At 44.0% G+C, this 18,545-nt stretch overlaps 1 long non-coding RNA gene across 1 annotated transcript; it reads left to right on the top strand.

Moving 5' to 3' along the window:
- The first annotated feature begins 1,332 nt into the window (after positions 1-1,332).
- LOC135398023 (uncharacterized) lies at positions 1,333-14,958 on the top strand. The gene is made up of 3 exons (XR_010423956.1): positions 1,333-1,460; positions 14,705-14,802; positions 14,882-14,958. It is a non-coding gene; the product is annotated as an uncharacterized LOC135398023 (long non-coding RNA).
- Positions 14,959-18,545: the final 3,587 nt, after the last annotated feature.

Genomic DNA, 18,545 nt, shown 5'->3' with positions numbered 1-18,545 from the left:
TAAGGTGGGCTTTACCTAATGCACCCGTGCGCTAGGTGAAGCCGACTTGGGGAATGGTGACGCCTACCAAAACAATGCCCTCATTGCCCCCGAAAGCTGGCGAATCTCTTAGTTGATATGTCCAACTACTCCACAACAGAAGTGTTGAGAGATTTGCATGCTTTTTGGGGCCGCGACTGCTCAAATTAACTGCACACTCTAATTACATGTTGCAATTGAATGCATATTTACTTGTGCCTTTTCAACTTTCCAGAAACCTTAAGCTGCTTGGGCTCAAAGGAAAATGTCGATCCATCGTGTGCTATTAAGAACAATTCACATACTTTGTTGAATGATTCAAGATGACCACAAGGTAGTCGAGCAAGGGACCCATCAGCCATGAAATATTATCTATTCCATGTAACTCTGTAGTTCCTCTACTCCTTTGTTTAATTACATTATAGTTATGCTACATGTACATTAGAATATGTGCAATGTTTGATTACAAGTGAAATGTAATTTTGCATTTGCATTGTTCTTTGGATCTGTCGTTGCTGGGAACAGCGATCCTGCGAAGTGGCACTGGTTGCCTACCAGCTAGCCTCTGTCCGAGCAGGCCACTGTAAGTCAAACTACTTCAACTGGTCCAAGTTCAACAATTAGGTTTGCAACCAGCTCCAGCCGAGACTGCGACCGGTTAGAAACCAGTTGGGCCAAATGGTTTCTGGCTGGTTCTAGTCACAACTGGTACCAGTTGGCCCAACTGATTTCTGGTCCCAGTCTCTGCTGGGACCAGTTGCAACTGGGACTGGGTGAACTGTGTTATCGAACAGAGACCAGTTGTCCCAACTGGTACTAGTTGAGCTGGAACCGGTTGCACTGGTCCCTGTTCGATAACACAGTTCAACTGGTACCAGTGAAAAAAATGTTTGCCTGGGGTACTCCCAGAAGACACATACTTTCGCCTTATTGTATGCGAAAAGGGAAATGATCCTGTGTACTATTTCCAGTCACCGTTACTTGAAGCTGCTGCCGGCTAAAAGAAGCTGAGCAAGCTCCGTGCGCATATGCCCACTGATGTAACCTGGATTATCTCGCTGATGTGTTAGATTTACTTCTTTGCATACTTCAGTGCTCCAAGATACTGAATGCTAAACCGCTCTGCTGTAAATTTTGTATTCTAGGTGAAAAGATCTAAGAACATGCGTATATGACGTATCACATGCTTCATATGCGTATGACTTGTCAATGTGGTGTTACTTGAACGATGTCATGATTGTTGAACATGTTTAACGTGTTCTTGACCCTGCATAATTTGTTTGGTTCCAATCTGTTGCAGCAGAGATGGTCACTTCTGGGCACACCATCCTTCCCGGCCAAGTCGTGTGGAAAGACATCCAAGACACCCTTGGCCTTGGATCACTTTCTGGAAGAAGATCCAGGAGGGGGCATCTCTTTTGCATGGTTTCTCGTGATACTGAGTGAGTATTTCAGTTTTTATCATCAATCAGCATTGCATCACTTTATCATTTCAATCCTTCACTCTGCAGGAGCACATTTCAACTAGAAACTGATATTATTCCAGCTTATTTCATTTAGCTGTTTGTACTGCTGTTCTTTAGTGACGGTAACACATGCTTGTTGTGTTCATAACTTAAATGTCACACCAATGTCTCGAAAGGTAGAACATAAGGAGCTGGTGTCCCTTATAACTTCACATGGAATTAGGGTATTTTGTTGGGTTGGCATGCTGCTTGTCCACCCTTGAACATTAGCATTCCTTTGCAATTGAAATTGTGCCTTCTTACCCACTTAGAATTTGTGTCAATAAGTGCATAGCATGGCGGATAATGTTCGGTGTCCCTCTCCTTATTTTTTGTTGGAAACAAAGTCGTTGAGTAAAGCTACTGGTGGCTGGCTAGTACGTGTAGCTCCATATCTTAATATATTGAAAGCTGGGTGACCACACCGGATCAGACAGGGTGGTCCGGTCGACCTCTTCATTTTTTTTCTTTCAAACATATTTTAAAGGGACTCTGACCAGAAACCGTGGGAGCTCTTTCGTACTTGTAGTCGATAAAGCACCCAACAAGGACTCTCCATGCGAAAATTCACGCATTAAAACCCCACGGTTTCTCTAAACTCGAATTTTAAACATTCGACTTCATCCGAGTGCAGCACGCCTAGCGTCAAACCGAGAAAACATACCTTTATATAGAATATCCACCCCGGCCCACCATCAAGATGACGTCAACACGGGGGCCACTCGCAACACCCACAATTGGCTCAAACGCGTCACGTGGTCACGCAATATTTGTCAATTTCCTTGATGAAATGGCATTTCTACGTTAATATGTTTTTGTTACAGAGCCTCAAAAAGAAAAAATATACCCTGCGTTTATCACCTCCAACAGTTTCTACGATTTTCTTTTCAATCTGTACACGGCGTGCTTCCGTATCCGGTCAGTTGTAATGGATGCCGTATGCCGAGCTTGCGAACTGCGAACTTGTGTGACTCCCGGTTCATCCTTTTTGTTCGGGTCATTGGGTTGGTGTTGGAGTTGGTCACCATATTCTGAACGTTTCACCTATCGTTGCGGTGTACTGTTCTTGATCTGCTGCGAAGCGACGAACCGCAACGGCAGTCACTCGCCTCAGCGAACTTCTGTCGGCTGCATCTCAAAGGAGCATGGGGATCTGATGATACCTTCAACTAAAGAAACCAAATTTGCTCTCGTGTGGTCCTGACGGAAAAGTAGTATCAACAAGGTTAGCACATTTATTTTTCAGCTTCAAGTCTAGGTACTGACAGCCATGCAGGTGCAGTCGATCATTCTCGTAGCTGTTGTGTAACGCGTATGCTTTCTTACATATCCCACAGAACCCTCCACTTTTTCAACCAAGTTATCTTTATGAGATCCTTCTGATGGCTTCTTACTAGGCTATGCCGCTCCGAAGCATTGAGGTGACGAAGCGTCGTGGTAGCTGCACCTCTGCCTTCGAAAGATGAATCAGTCATTCCACACTGTGCTTACTGGCTTTGTATAGAGTCTGGCAAATCCGACAGACTTGGACTGCCTTTTTCAAGAAAGTTTGAAATGTAAGTATGTGTATATTGGTTTCACATATCCACCACATATTGAGCGTGTGTATGATTGTACTTTATATGCTACAGCATATCAGCATACATTGTTATTCAACACGTAGTGTGGCAAATTCGACATCAGTCACACAAAGCCAACAATTGCCTTTTCTTCAATTGCTTATTTTTATCATATCATGTTTTTGTCTATATCTCAATTTACCAACCAACAAAGTATATTATTTTAGTATAATCGTCTGATATTTAACAAGTCACAGTTTTATCATGGTTTTGGTGCACTATAGCCCGAGTTGCTTATGCGTCATTAAATTGAATCATCATCATCTTCAACTGCCATTATTCAATTGAAGTGCCAGGTGGATATAATGATATGGCGAGATATATTTTTTGCTGCCATCCTGGAATTGCTCATTTCATAGTCACCGTGAAGTTTGTTTTCGTTTTCAGAAACATTAACAGGACTAAAACCAAACACTTTTCTTTCAGAGCATCCCTTATGCACCTGCATTTCAATTCCAATCTGTATTACAAGAATGACAGACCACTCAACAGAGATGAACATCTGAAAGTGAAAGAGCTGGAATGAAGATATGTTAATCTGTGTCAAAGGTTCTTAGTATGTGTGCGAGTCGAGGACATAGGTCTCAAGCTTATTCCTGTCTTCAGAAGAGGTGACAACTATGCTCCTTCTATCTATTAACCAGCTCCACTTTTTAGGGTTCCCTGTAAACTAATGGAGGACATCATGTACTACCATGTCGATTCCTTTTTTTAAATTCCAGCATGGCTTTAGAAAAGGGTATTCAGGCAAAACTAACGTAGTGGAATTCGTTCACAGCATTTCAAACTGTCTTGATTTCTGGGTCCACGTAGATGTAGTATTCTTTTTATTTTGTAAGGGCTTTTGACACTGTGCTCTATGCTCGCGTGTTGGCCAAAGTAGCCTAATTAAAATTTGATCCTGCTAGCTGGATATGCAGTTTCTAACCGTAACTGTGGCGACAACTCGTGAGGAGAACCTATCATATCGCCACCATGCAGCATTTGTTATATTACAATCGCTTCACATTTTAATCTAGTCAAAAGCAAGGCCTTTTGGTGATCGGTCTTGTATAATTACGTGCCCCTCCGTTATGTAACACCACACTGGGTTCTTCAACCTATGAGAGAGAAATAAATATATTGCCAAGTAAATTGTCTACAAGGCTCGTTATTCCATTTCGCCACACTACCACAAGCAATTGTTAGAGTAGTGGCCCAGGGTATGTGTGGTGTAGTGAGAGGAAGATGATGTAGCCAGATCATGGGGGCACGTGAATAAAGTGGAAGACGAGGAAGTCTTCTTTTGGGAACAGGCTTACAGGAGATCGGACATAGTTTCTTCCGCTCTGAGATACAGGTGGAGACACCACATTAATTTTTGGCGACGAGCCTGGTGAGAACCTAATACTATTTCCCTTGACCTCGACCGTACCATGTCTGGTTTACCTCCACCGCCTTTCTTTCTGTCCACGCCTGGGAGGCCAGCAATGCCATGGCAGTCATGGCGGAAGACGTTCGAAAACTACGTGCTCGCCGCTGGTTTTGAGTCCACAGCAGTAGCCCGCAAGGCGGCAATCCTGTATCATTGCCTAGGCACTGAAGGTCAACGACTTTTCGACCTACTACCTTCGCCTTCAGCAGATTCAGAAGCTCCTGGCTCTTCACAAACTGATGCGTACAATAGTGCTCTGCAGAAGTTGGATTTGCACTACGCAGTTGCAGCTAACCCTATCGCCGAACGTCATCGTTTCCGCCAGCGTGGCCAGCAATACGGCGAATCTCTTGATGATTTTGTCATTGCACTTCGGAAACTTGCAAATACCTGCGATTTCGGATCGACTTCGGATCTTATGATTCGTGACCAAATCGTTGAGTCTACAAACATTCCGCACTTACGTGATCGTCTACTTCTGGAAGGACCGTCGCTTACTTTGGCGAGAACAGTACAGATTGCACGCCAGCTAGAACAAGTTCACCGAGACGTAAGAGAGTTCGCGAATACTTCTGAAAATACAGTTCAACGACTTTTCAAGAAAAGCACGAAGAAATCTGTCAGCAACCGACAGAAGACTGGACCGTTGAAGCCACGGCACACTCAAGCGGGATCTCACTGCTATCGTTGCGGGTCTTCCTTTCACCTCGCTAATTCGCCATCGTGTAAAGCACGAAACCAGAAATGTTTCTCCTGCGGGAAGGTAGGACATTTTGCTCCTGTATGCCGATCTACAAAACCTCTTCAACAATTGACGTCATCGCAGTCGCCTGGAGAGGCAGAAATCTTCGACACAAACCCAACGGTGCTACAACTTCACACCCGCGAGAAGACGAAAACTGGAATATACGTTACGCTGAACGTTGAAGACAGACGCATGCAGTTTTTGATCGACACAGGTTCTTCAGTGTCAGTTATGTGCCATGACACGTACGACTCCATGTTTGCGTCGCAGCATCCGTTACAGCCGGCAACTGTTCGCCTACTGGACTTCTCGAAACGCCATATTCCAGTACTGGGATGCTTTCCAGCGCAAGTAGCTTACAAAGATAAGGCGACGTGCCTCGTATTTTACGTTGTGCAGGATGGCACTTCACTTTTGGGTCTGGATGCACTTACGTCCTTAGGAATAAACATCGACGGCATGCAACTCTCATGTTTCAACACAGCTACAATTTCAACACCTTTGCCAGCGGAGCTCACAGAAGAATTCTTCCAACTTTTCGACGGCAGACCTGGTTTAGCAAGAAACTACGTGCACAGAGTCACAGTGCGTCACAATGTTGCGCCGGTGACGTCGAAGCTCCGACGTCTACCCCATACTGTACGCGAGAAAGTGTCTGAGGAACTTCGACGATTAGAAGCGGATGATATTATTGAAAGGATAACAGCATCTGAATGGGTGTCTCCGATCGTTGTTGTCAAGAAAAAGAATGGCAACATCCGTCTTTGCGTCGATCTTCGGGAGGCAAACAAGGCAGTAGTTCCAGATTGTTTTCCTCTTCCTCACACAGAGGAACTCTTGAACGCTTTGTCTGGCGCCAAACGCTTCACGAAGCTTGATCTAGCTTCTGCATATCACCAAGTCCTACTCCACCCAGAGAGCCGCGACTTGACTGCTTTCATAACACACGAAGGACTTTTCCGTTTCAAACGAGTGTGTTTTGGCCTTGCTTCCGCACCGTCCGCTTTTCAGCACATGATGTCCCTGGTATTACAAGGTTGCAAAGGAGTACTATTTTACATTGATGATATCATCATTTACGGCCGAACGGAGGAAGAACACATGCAGAACGTCCGCGCCGTTTTACGACGCCTTGCTTCCGAGGGACTCAAACTCAACGACAAATGTCTGTTTAATGTCAGTGAATTACCTTTTTTGGGTCACACAGTCACTTCTTCGGGATTACTACCGCAACAGACAGCAGTTACCGCCATTGAAAAGGCACCACCTCCCAAGGACCTGAAGTCGCTTCGCTCATTCCTCGGGTTGGCCGGGTATTATTCAAAGTTCATACCCCATTATGCCGAAGTGGTAGAGCCGATGCGTGACCTGCTACGCCGAAAGCAGCCTTTTGCTTGGACTGCTGCTGCTGACCAAGGCTTCAAGCAAGTGAAGAAGCTTTTGGTGACCTGCCCGAATCTCACCATGTTCAATCCTACCCTTCCAGTGACCGTTACAACTGATGCCTCCTCGTACGGGTTGGGTGCAGTTCTTCAGCAGCACGATGGCTCACAGCTCCGAACCGTTGCATTTGGTTCACGTACACTATCGGAACAAGAACGAAAATACTCCGTGGGTGAACGCGAAGCCCTGGCATGCCTTTGGGCATGTGAATACTGGCATATATACCTGTGGGGTCGACCATTTACATTATGCACCGACCATAAGGCCTTGGTTACACTTCTTGGTTCGCAAGGTTTAGGGCATCGTCCTCTGCGCATTTCGAGGTGGTCTGCACGTTTGTTCTACTACAACTTCACCGTACAATACAAGAAAGGCGCCGAGAATTGTGTCGCCGATGCTCTTTCAAGACTTCCCTTGCCAGCGCAAGATACTTCGGAGGAAGAAGTAATTTGCATAGTGTCTGCAGTAACGAAGCAAGAGATACAAAGCGCCACACGCAGCGATCCCATATTGCAAGAGGTAATGCAGCACGTGAAGAATGACTCGTGGCCATCTTCAGGATCACGCTCCGAAGACATTCTTCCGTTTTATCGATGTCGTGCAGAACTTTCAGTCATGAACGAACTTTTGTTACGAGGTGATCGTGTGATTGTGCCCATGGCGTTGACAAGCCGTTTCCTGGAGCTCGCTCATGAGACTCATCCTGGGATTGTCCGCACAAAACAAAGACTCCGAGAGCAGTACTGGTGGCCTGGCATGGATAAACGAGTGGAACAACTCGTCAGCTCTTGCAACGTTTGTCAGTCTGCTGACAAATCAGCGAAAACAAGTGTGCCACCACTGCACCCAGTCCCGTTCCCAACTGCGCCGTGGTCAAAACTTGCTATCGACATTGTTGGACCTTTCGACCATTTACCAGCTCATTGCAAGTACGCCATCACACTGGTAGATTACCACAGCAAATGGCCTGAGATTGCTTTCGCTTCATCAGTTACAACATCTGCGATTACTAACTTTCTTAAACACGTATTCAGCAGAGAAGGCTTTCCGGACGAAATCGTTACTGACAATGGTCCTCAATTTGTTGCAACAGAATTCAAGGATTTTCTCCACCAGCGTGGCATTCGGCATTCCAACGTATCACTGTACTACCCTCAAGCAAACGGGTTGGTCGAAAGATTTAATGGTGTCTTGAAGAACATCATTCAACTATCCGCATTGGAGAGCAAGCCTATTTCTGCTGCGGTTCTGGAGTACCTCACAGTATACAGAGCAACACCGCATGCTACCACGGGGGTACCACCAGCAGTTCTACTTCATGGAAGAAATTTGCGAACACGCCTACACATCGCGGGTTATAACCAAACTCATCTCTACAGCTCAACACCGCAGAGTGCGGTACTTGAAGAACGCGTCAAGATGAGGCAGTCGAAACAGAAAGTGTACACAGACAATCGTCGTGGGTCCCATGCAAGAAATTACGCTGTAGGCGACTATGTGCGTGTCCGTAATCCGCGTCGGCAACGGAAAGGTACTTTCCGATTCAGCCCTCCTCTCAAAATCATCGCTAGACGAGGCCCTTTGTCCTTTCTTTTGGAGGACGGGAAGGTTTGGCATTCATCTAAATTTGCACCTGTGGCAGCATCCAGCGTCAGCAATCGCACATGGAACCCTTGGTTTTCCGTGGAATTTCCAGCAGAGCCCCAGCCTCGTCCCTTGGACTTTACATCTGCACCAGTGACTTCACCACTGCCTGCACTTCGACGCAGTACAAGGAATCGACGACCACCGGTTCGCTACGAGGCTACATGAAAGAACTAGAATTTTGTGTGGGATTTTTATTGGGTTTATTTGGGTTTATTTCCGTTACGGAACAGTTTGTCTACAAGGGGGAAGATGTGGTGTAGTGAGAGGAAGATGATGTAGCCAGATCATGGGGGCACGTGAATAAAGTGGAAGACGAGGAAGTCTTCTTTTGGGAACAGGCTTACAGGAGATCGGACATAGTTTCTTCCGCTCTGAGATACAGGTGGAGACACCACAGTATGAAGCTCGCCACTAATCATCATTCAAACAAAGTTCATAATGTAAAATCCTTTACTCAGAACACTGGCTTAACACAACAATTAAGAATAAAGAGAGTAAACATTTCATTGCCTATCCAGGTGGCATCATCCCTCCAACAGAGAACAATCAAAAACAACATCAAAGGAGTCAAATCAGTGGTCCGCATTCCTTTCATCCAACGTATTTCATACGCTATTTGGAGGGCACTGTGCCCATCAGGCATTTTGACTGTGCATATCAAGTCGAGTGCATAGAATGTGATGCAACCTACATTGGCGAGATAGACAAAAGACGTGGGACAAGACTAAAAGAGCCAGTTGCCAGGGCTACTAATGCTTAGCTTAACTAAACAGGACCGAATCAGTCTACCACTGCTGTCCTAAGGGACATATATTTTGATGGTGCAGTAACCTTTGCTCATGACTAGCGATGGGGCCCTAGAAAGTTCTTAGAATCCTGCTTTATCAGGCGTGATGCTTCAGCCTGTAATACATACCGTGGCCCCCTATCGGATGTGTAAGATTCCCTCTTAGATAGGCTGATGTGCTCATCTTTGGCCTTTGTTGTACTGATGATGCCACCCGGATAGGCGACAAAACGTTTACGCTCTGTTTTTATTCGTTGTGTTGAGCGGTGTTTGCAGTAAAGGATGCTACATTATGAGGTTGTCACCCGGCTTTTGGAATATATTTTCAAATAAAGTTGTTGTTTTACAAAGCTCAATACATTGCAGAAATCATTCTTGCTGCCTATTGTTTTGGGGGTGCCATCGTTGCAGTCACATGAAGCACTGAAGGGCCAACTTAAAAAGTAAAGGCAATCTGATTTATGTTCTTGCCGACATGGCACAGCGTATGTACGAGGTAGCTCCATTTCAGAAGCCTGAGAACACTCAAAGCAATTAGTGTGCTAGCATCAGATATGGTGTACATCATTACATATTTGCTTTTGCTAGGGCAACTAAGAAGGGTGGATAGAAAGGCAGTTACAACCTGTTTCCACAAAAGACACTCAGATTCATTAGCAATTTCCTCCAAGAGAGCCAAGGCTTTTTCTAGATTACTAGAACATGGGTACCTGGTTATAAATAACAAGAATTCATCTACCAGAAGTCAGTGTTTCACACACCCTGCTTTCCATCAACACTATTAAAAGCTGTGTCCCCCAAACCTGCACGAAATTCCTGGAGAGTCTTTACTGGACACTGTTGCTGTCCCTCTCACCAGGTGCTCTCTATGAACCCGATTCACAGTTCTGGATGCACTGCCTGAGCTAACTTCAGCATGCTTTCCCAACACGAATGGTAACTGCTATGAGGAGTGTTGTACTTACTGAAAGCAACATGAAATGCTGTACCTTGACAGGTAATGTTGATATCCTTCTTAAGACCGTAGAGAGATGTTCCTTGCTCCCTTTCTTCCAAATCTTACTATCAGACGCAAGCCCACTTGCCACCAAGCCAATGAGTTGTGCCTCACAGTCAGTGCAATCAAGGGAATCTATCACTGAGGCTCAGAAAAGCTGTTTTCCATCGGGATCTGATCCAGCACTGAGCCGTGAGTAGCCCCGTGAAAGCACCAGGGTTTCTTCGAATTTTAGATGTGCCAGCGTTTGTTTTCCTCCCCTCCTTCTTTTTATGTAGTAGCTGATTACTTTAGCCTTGTACTGCTTTGGAGATTGAAGATGTGGAGATGATGTACTAGGCTTTATGCAAAATGAGGCAAAGTGTGACTACGTACAAATCTTATGAGAATGTTTATGTATCATTCACACAAAGAGAGGATACGTGTTACATCTTTTTCCGGTTTTGATATTTATTTATTTATGAATATATCTCAAAGGCCATTGCAGGCATTACATGAGGGGGACATCAACATGAGTCACTTAACAAATACGGAAGTTACAAGGAACATACATATTTGGAAGACAAGACTATTTTTCGTTCGCTCATCAGTCTTGCTCAAGAAATTGTTCACTGTAGCAATGGTACACAATGTCACGAAAGGAGTGCTCATCTATCGTTCCGCAAGACTAATTAAAAAGCACTAGTGTTGTGTTTCAACACAACATGTTGAACTCATGAACCATGCATCATCCTGAGAGCTATAGATAATCCTAAATACAGATGCTGAATTATTTTAAATGTGATAGACGAGCTGTGCGAAGAGGTACCCCCAGTTAGGATCTTGGGTACTTGAAACCTGTGGCATTTACTGTGGGAAAGGCTTGCCAGACTCTCTTCACTGCACAGGCTGGGATGACCATGATCTTGTTTTTCCCAAGCTTGTGCCATACTCACCTTGCAAACTGGCGATACGCAGTGTATCTGCATGTACACAGATGTACATAAAATATAGTTTAGGCAAATAGGTAACCGGTTACAGTACAGTGTGTGTGCAATGTCATTTCTACATGTACCTGAGAGCAACTACAGTTTACCTGCCCACACCTTGTACATTACTACACATGCTGTGTTCTTTTAGAACCCAACATTGTTTTACTTTTCACTGAATCGACAATCAAGAACACTCAATATCGCTAAAAACCTACGCTAAAATATTATGCACAGGGCAATACATAAAAACGTGACTCAGGACACAGCACACTGACAATTACAAAATTGCCTACATTGGTTTTCTCCAGTTCAGAGTCGTGTACTGTATAGCCTTTTTATGTGCTGCGCCCTGTACTGGAGTTTTTAACGACTTTATTGCAGGACCAAACCAGTTTTGGGCGCCCAAATTTTAACATCGTTCGACAAGGACACATGTGACTTACTTGTGAATATAGTCGCTCATAGGTTCGCGCTGCCCACGGAGTTCAATATGCGACCTTCAGGACAGTCATGTTGAAGAATCGAAGTTGGAAATCTTTGTGGGTTGTAATGCACTCATACTGCAGTCATTCGGCAGTGTTTTCGAGCTCCTTGCAGCACAAGCATTCGATCTCCTTCGGCATTATGACACACCAGCCACACCGGCACCATGAACAGCAAGTGCGCATTAGATATCAGAACACGAAATTTCTGAGAACGTTTACATGTTCGATCACAGTGTGCGTTAAAAAGCTCATCGCTTACCTGAAGACAGGCGACTCATGCTGTTTGCTTCATCTGTGACTGATGTTCGTAGAGCTCTAACTTCGTCTCGCATTCGCGGCATCGGCGACGTTTCGAAAGCCTACCGAGCTGTTCAGCACGCAGAATTTTCCTCTCGATCGCAGAAAGGTCAGAAAGAAGTTCCGTGCTCGAAGTCTCCGCATTTCTTCCTTCGACGTCCATATTGAAGATCGCTTTCCGGACGGATGCCGGCGCTCTCACAAACTCACTAACAACAGAACTTCCGGTCCGGGCGCCCAATGAAACGTGGCCCTCGTGATTTCGTCACGCACACGAAAATTGGCGGATGTCCACTGCAAAGAGGCTAGATTTCGGCCCCGATTGCGCGAGTTGAGGGGGAAAAGCGAAGCCAGTTTTCAGCTCCCCGTTTGGCAAACTTTGCCTCCGCGCACAGCCAAAATATTCCGCGTGTGGCTTGGAGGCATATTATACCTTCGTAATAGATGCAAACGAAATATTTGTCGAACTTCTGGTCAGAGTCCCTTTAAAGCTTTGTTCCTAGGAGGTATATTGGCGCTGAAAGTAGTTGAAAATAATTGGTGGTTATTTTTTAATGTACTATCATTCAGATGTGTGCATTTCGACCATTGCGCTTTCTATGCAGTTTGACGCCAAGTATCTTCATAACTATTTGACATATTTAGCTGAATTTGTTATCCGTGTATTGCCTGGGATGGGTAGCACTGCATACGAAGTTCTGCATTGTAAGAAGGTGCATCTTTGATGAGCAAAAAATCGCAAAGTTGCTTCATTTGTAAAATATGATACGTTTTGGGAAGCTCATAACTCGTCCCCCATTTGTGATACCGGAAAATTATCCACATCATTGCGTTCGTCTCGAAATGCCCTTTCCTCGCATAACAAGTACATTGCATTGTGAATTATGGCAACGGCCCCAACAGTCCGCTTATGAAGGGTGTCTACGAGAAATGCGTAAATTCGACAGCGTGTATCCCATATATTCCCATTCGTGACATCGTTCATTTTACTCACAAACATTCTCCGAGAAGACTCGAAACAGCACACACAAAAATTTGCTTCAGGGATGGTCGAAGTTACGTTCGTAACTCAATGTCATTCGCAACGTAATTTCGACCATGTCTGAAGCATTTTTTTTATGTGCTGTTTTGAGTCGTCATGAAGAACGTTTGTTAGTTTACGAGTGGGAATATATAGGATGTGCGATGTCGAGTATACGCATTTTCCGTAGATACCATTCACAAAAAGACCGTTGGGGTGCAATTCGCGATACGATGTAATCGCTATGCGGAGAAAGGTCATTTCGAAACAAACAAAATGATGCAGATCATTTTCAAGCATCACAAGTGGGGGCCGAGCTGTGAGGTTCTCAAAACGTATCATATTTTACAAATGAGGCAACTTTGCGATTTTTTTATCTCCTCAGAGGCAAACCTTAGGATTCTCAGAGCATAGGACGCAGTGCTACCCACCTGACACAACACTTGAAAACAAATTCAGCTGAATATGTCAAATAGATATGAAGATATGTGGCGTTGAACTGCGTACGAAGTGCAATGGTCGAAATGCCCACATCTGAATGATAATTCATTAAAAAATAACCATCAATTATTTTAAACTACTTTCAGTGCCAGTATGCTTCCTAGGGACGAGGCTTTAATATATGTTTGAAAGAAAAAATTGGAGAGGTTGACCAGACCACCCTGCCTGATCCTGCGTGAAATCACCCATCTTCTGTTTCTCCCTAGCAGTAAGAAAGTGTGGTGCCCTCTGTACGCTGGTGCACCGTGATGCTGTGGTCTGCCCTCCATAGTATTTATACATTCAGAATGCAAGAAGCATTACAAAGTTGTTTCTTTGTTATGACTATAGTCTAAAAACTGAGTTGTACAGAAAGCCCATTTTGATCACAAAATATTATACTGGTGCGACACAATTGGAGTATGCTGTTTTAAAATGATTAGTGGGTAAAATGGATGCGAGGCAAACGGGGAGGTAGCTCTAATCATGATTTGTGTGCCGAACAAAGAAATCAGTGTTAGATTCAACATGGAAATTGTGTGCTTTCTCTCCCTTTTTTTTTCGGTGATGAGTAGTACAGGTGCGGGACGTGCATGTGTCAGTATGAAGGACATTAGGGTGCAGCGAATTTATGTGGTACATATTTTATAACAAAACACAAGCACGCAATTCTCTTGTGCATGGTGAGATTAGATGGTGCATGGTGAGCAGTGATTTTCCATAAACTAACCATCTCATCCCAACATACATCACCCGTGTCACTAGTCATCAAAAGTAAAAATTTGTACTTTGTTCACTAATGGCGTTGCTGATTCGTTCATTAAAAACGTATTTTGTGATTGGAACTACCTGTTGAATTGCTTGGCATGTATTTCCTGGAACAATCTCAGTGACATTTGTGATTATACGAGTGAAGCGTGCTTATTTCATAACCAAACATATTCTTCGTTTCAACAATTTTAGGCTACATCTATAATGAGAAACACTGTAAGATCATTGCATCTTCACACAGTCACTCAACATGAAATCATCAATATCTAACAATATTTAAATTGATATATGTACTATCCCAGTATGAGTGAAGGTCTTTATGAACAGTATAAGACCTTAAGATATTTCTTCGCTTGTATTGGAAAGTACTCAGCCAGCACCATGAAGGTGCCTGTACTAGTGCAACCATACTGAACGTGTAATGTGCAGAGGTGTGTGCATGTGGACCTGCATTCAAATGGTAGTAACTGTCGTACTACATATCCTGCATTTTCTTTCTTACAGGGGTATACTGTGGATCAGCCCTGCAGGGGCAGCAAGCTGAAGAACAAAGCCAGAACCTATGAAGAAGTTCTGGAGATTGTGTCGAAAACAGCACAAGTGTAAGGGAACGTTTTACTTGGTAACCAGATACACTTAATATACTTTGCAACTCTAAGATGTTTTTTTTTATCGCTGCAGATTCAACAGATGTCACAGATTTTTCACCATTTCTCTGTATGTACAATAAATGCTCAGTCCTGTACTCTATGACTTGTGTCACACATAACTGTATGACTTGCAATTCCATTAAAGGAAGACAAACACAATTACACATCCTTCGGTGCTGTTCCCATATTTGTGGGAATTAATGCACTCCACACTTCAAACAAAAGCCGACTCTCTCAGGTGGCCGTGAAAATTATGGGAAAGAGCCGGCAACATAGCTGCCATTAAAATCCCTGTAAATTTTACGGCTGCATTTTTTGTAAGGCACAGTAATTTTCACGGGAAAAAAACAGCATTCTGGTTACATCAAAATTACTGTAAATTTAACGGCAGTACTTCTTCCGAAGTGGCCGTAATTTTAACGGGAAAAGTCCGGCAACATAGCTGCCATTAAAATATACGTAAATTTTACGGTAGTTTTTTTACTGATGTGAATGTCATGTATCCTAAGTATTTACATAATTGAATTATGTAAATACTATTTGCGAACTGAACTCAGATATTTGCCCAGTAAAGGTCACTTTTGTACACTACCAATATGAAGAGTGTGCCGAATTCACTCAAGTTCATGATAATTGACAATGATATTCACGAAATATCCCAACGAAAAAAATAGCCGAACATCGTAGCTATCGTAGAACAAGAGACCCAGTTCAATCCTATGATGACCTTGCTTGACAAACTAAGCACAGGTCAGGACACATTGCTGAAGGAGGTGAAAGCAATCCAGACAGAGCAGCATGAGTTTAAGGCACCCTTAACCGAACTTAATTCACGTGTTGATAGAATCGAGTCAGACATATCGGAAATACAAAATCGGATACCAGAAGTAAAGGACGTGCAGGGTAGTTTATCCGTGGCTTCTTCGGAGATAGCTACATTGAGGACCCGTATTGACGACCTCGAAGGCAGATCTAGAAGGGACAATCTTGTTTTTTATGGCATCACGGACACTAGCAATGAAACGTGGAAGGAATCGGAAGAGAAGATGCGGACAATGTGCCATGACAATTTGGGTGTCACAGTTCACTCCTAACAGATTGAAAGGGCGCACCGTGTGGGACGTTTCCAAGAATCCAAAACGTGTCCGATTATTGTAAAGTTCTCAAGCTACAAAACCAAGGAAGCAATCTTGAGAAATGCATTCAAACTTAAAGGTACTGCACTAGTAGTACCCGAAGACTTTACGCCGTCGGTCCGAAATGCCAGGAGGAAATTGATTGCATTTGGGCACACGCAAGGGCAGCCTTTCCGCCTTCGCTTTAACAAGTTACAAATCGGAAACAAATGCTACATCTTTGATGAGGCAGCAAACGAAGTCCGCGATGTCCAGTCTATGCGCTCACATTCTTCTCTGGCCGCTGATGCAGAAGGGAACAGTACTTATCCCGCCATTGTGTAGCAACCACAGCGTTCTGAGCTCGTTTCTCCACTGTGCATTCCTATGTCAGTTCTGTTCTCAAACATACGTAGCATTCTTCCTAAGCGGGATGAATTACAGTGTTTACTAGTTACAACCGAAACTGACATCATTGCCTTAACTGAAACTTGGCTGACACCAAATGTAGAGAGCTCTGAAGTCTTGCCTAGCTTTACAGTGTATCGCCATGATCGTGTTGGCAGACGTGGCGGTGGTGTTCTTCTCGGTGTTAAAAGTGCAATATGTTCGCGTCCCATTGCTGTGCCTGGTGACATTGAAATGGTTTGGTGTATGCTTGGGCCACAATATGTGAAGGTACTAGTCGGTGTATGTTACCGACCCCCCGATGATATCTGTTTTGTCACTAAACTCCACGATGCACTCTCATTTGTCCGGCGCTGTTTTCCTGCGCATAAAGTTGTTCTCCTTGGTGATTTTGATTATCCGGATATTGACTGGAGTAACGTTTACCAACCCAAAGCTCCTAACTCATGTAGCTCTGAGTTCTGTGAATTGTGCTTAACGTTTGACCTCAAACAACTGGTTACTGAACCAATACGCATTTGCGAATCACGTGAGAGTATTCTTGACCTCATGCTTACATCATCACCAGAGTTATTTTCTTCACTTGTATTTCTCGATGGTCTTAGTGATCACAGGATTATACAGTTTTATAAACCTCCCTCGAGCTGAACACAAATCTAGATGCATCGAAATAAGAGACTATAATAGAGGCAACTACGATGCCATAAACTGGGAACTCTGTAACTTTCTGGAGAGTTTTTCTGAGGTATGTCACACTCGCTCTGATGAGGAAAACTGGTCAGCGTTTAAGACTGTCTTAAACCGCTTAACCGAGCGTTATGTGCCAAAGATTACTATCCGATCATGTGAAAGTGCTCCGTGGTACACGCGCCAATTAAAGCGCTTAGCAAATAAGAAAAAACGAGCCTATCGGAAAGCTAGGATGCGTTGTAGTGTAGCTTCCTGGGATGCGTACAAGACAGCTTCAAGCGAATATATGAGAGCTATGAAGGAAGCAATGGAAATTTTCTTGAAATCCACCCTTCCTGCCCTTCTGAATAGTAACCCCCCAAAATTTTGGAAAATTATCAACCCCGCCCATGACTCTGTTATTCAACTGAAAAAATGACTCTGGTGATGATGTTCCTGCCGAAGAAAGCGCTGCCACGCTCAATAGTTATTTCGCCTCAGTGGTTGTTGTTGAAACCACATTGCAACTTCCTTCACCTGATCCTGTAAGCTATATAACTATGTCACCTATTTCCATTTTTCCGGCTGGCATTGTGAAGCTCATAGAGTCCCTGAAGTCATCTTCATCGCCTGGCCTTGACATGATTAACTCCGAAATACTGAAAAGTACCCGACATACTTCTAGTCATATCTTATCCCTTATCTTTAACCAATGCCTACAAGTTGGGGAGGTTCCAATGGATTGGCGCCAAGCGAAAGTCATTCCTATTCCAAAGAGCGGACATCTTTCTGTTCCCTCAAACTTCAGATTCATCTCATTGACCAGCATCCCATGCAAGCTGTTGGAGCATATCGTTCACCCTCATATTGCCAAGCACCTCGAACGCATTAACTTCTTTTCGAAATACCAGCATGGTTTCAGAAAGGGGTTCTCTTGTGAAACCCAGCTGGTCGAGTTCGTCCATGACATTCAAATGTCACTTGACAACAGGGGTCGTACAGACGCGATATTTTTGGATTTTGCAAAAACCCTTTGACACAGTTCCCCACTCTCGACTTCTATACAAACTTGCGTCACTAAACATCGACCCCGCGGCCCTCAACTTTATCAGTGCATTTTTATCACGCAGAAGACAGGCGGTTTTTGCTAACGATACCTTGTCAGAGTTTCTCCGTGTCTCATCAGGCATACCTCAAGGATCCGTCCTAGGATCACTTCTTTTCCTCATATACATTAATGATCTACCCCAATCCCTTTCTTGTTCCGTCCGTCTATTTGCTAACGACTGTGTCATTTATCGTCAGGTAGAGTCTAGTGCTGATACCGAACTCATTCAAAATGATCTTTTTACAATTTCTCAGTCGTGCAAACATGGCTCATGTCACTAAATGTTTCAAAATGCAAAATTATTACTTTTGCACGTTCTCAAAGTAGTCCGAACCCATCCTGCTCACTTAACAACATTCAGCTCTCATGAGTTTCAACATATAAGTATCTGGGGC

Source organism: Ornithodoros turicata, chromosome 6 (assembly GCF_037126465.1).
Source record: "Ornithodoros turicata isolate Travis chromosome 6, ASM3712646v1, whole genome shotgun sequence".
NCBI lineage: Eukaryota > Metazoa > Arthropoda > Arachnida > Ixodida > Argasidae > Ornithodoros > Ornithodoros turicata.
This window is presented reverse-complemented; position numbering and strand designations above follow the sequence as displayed.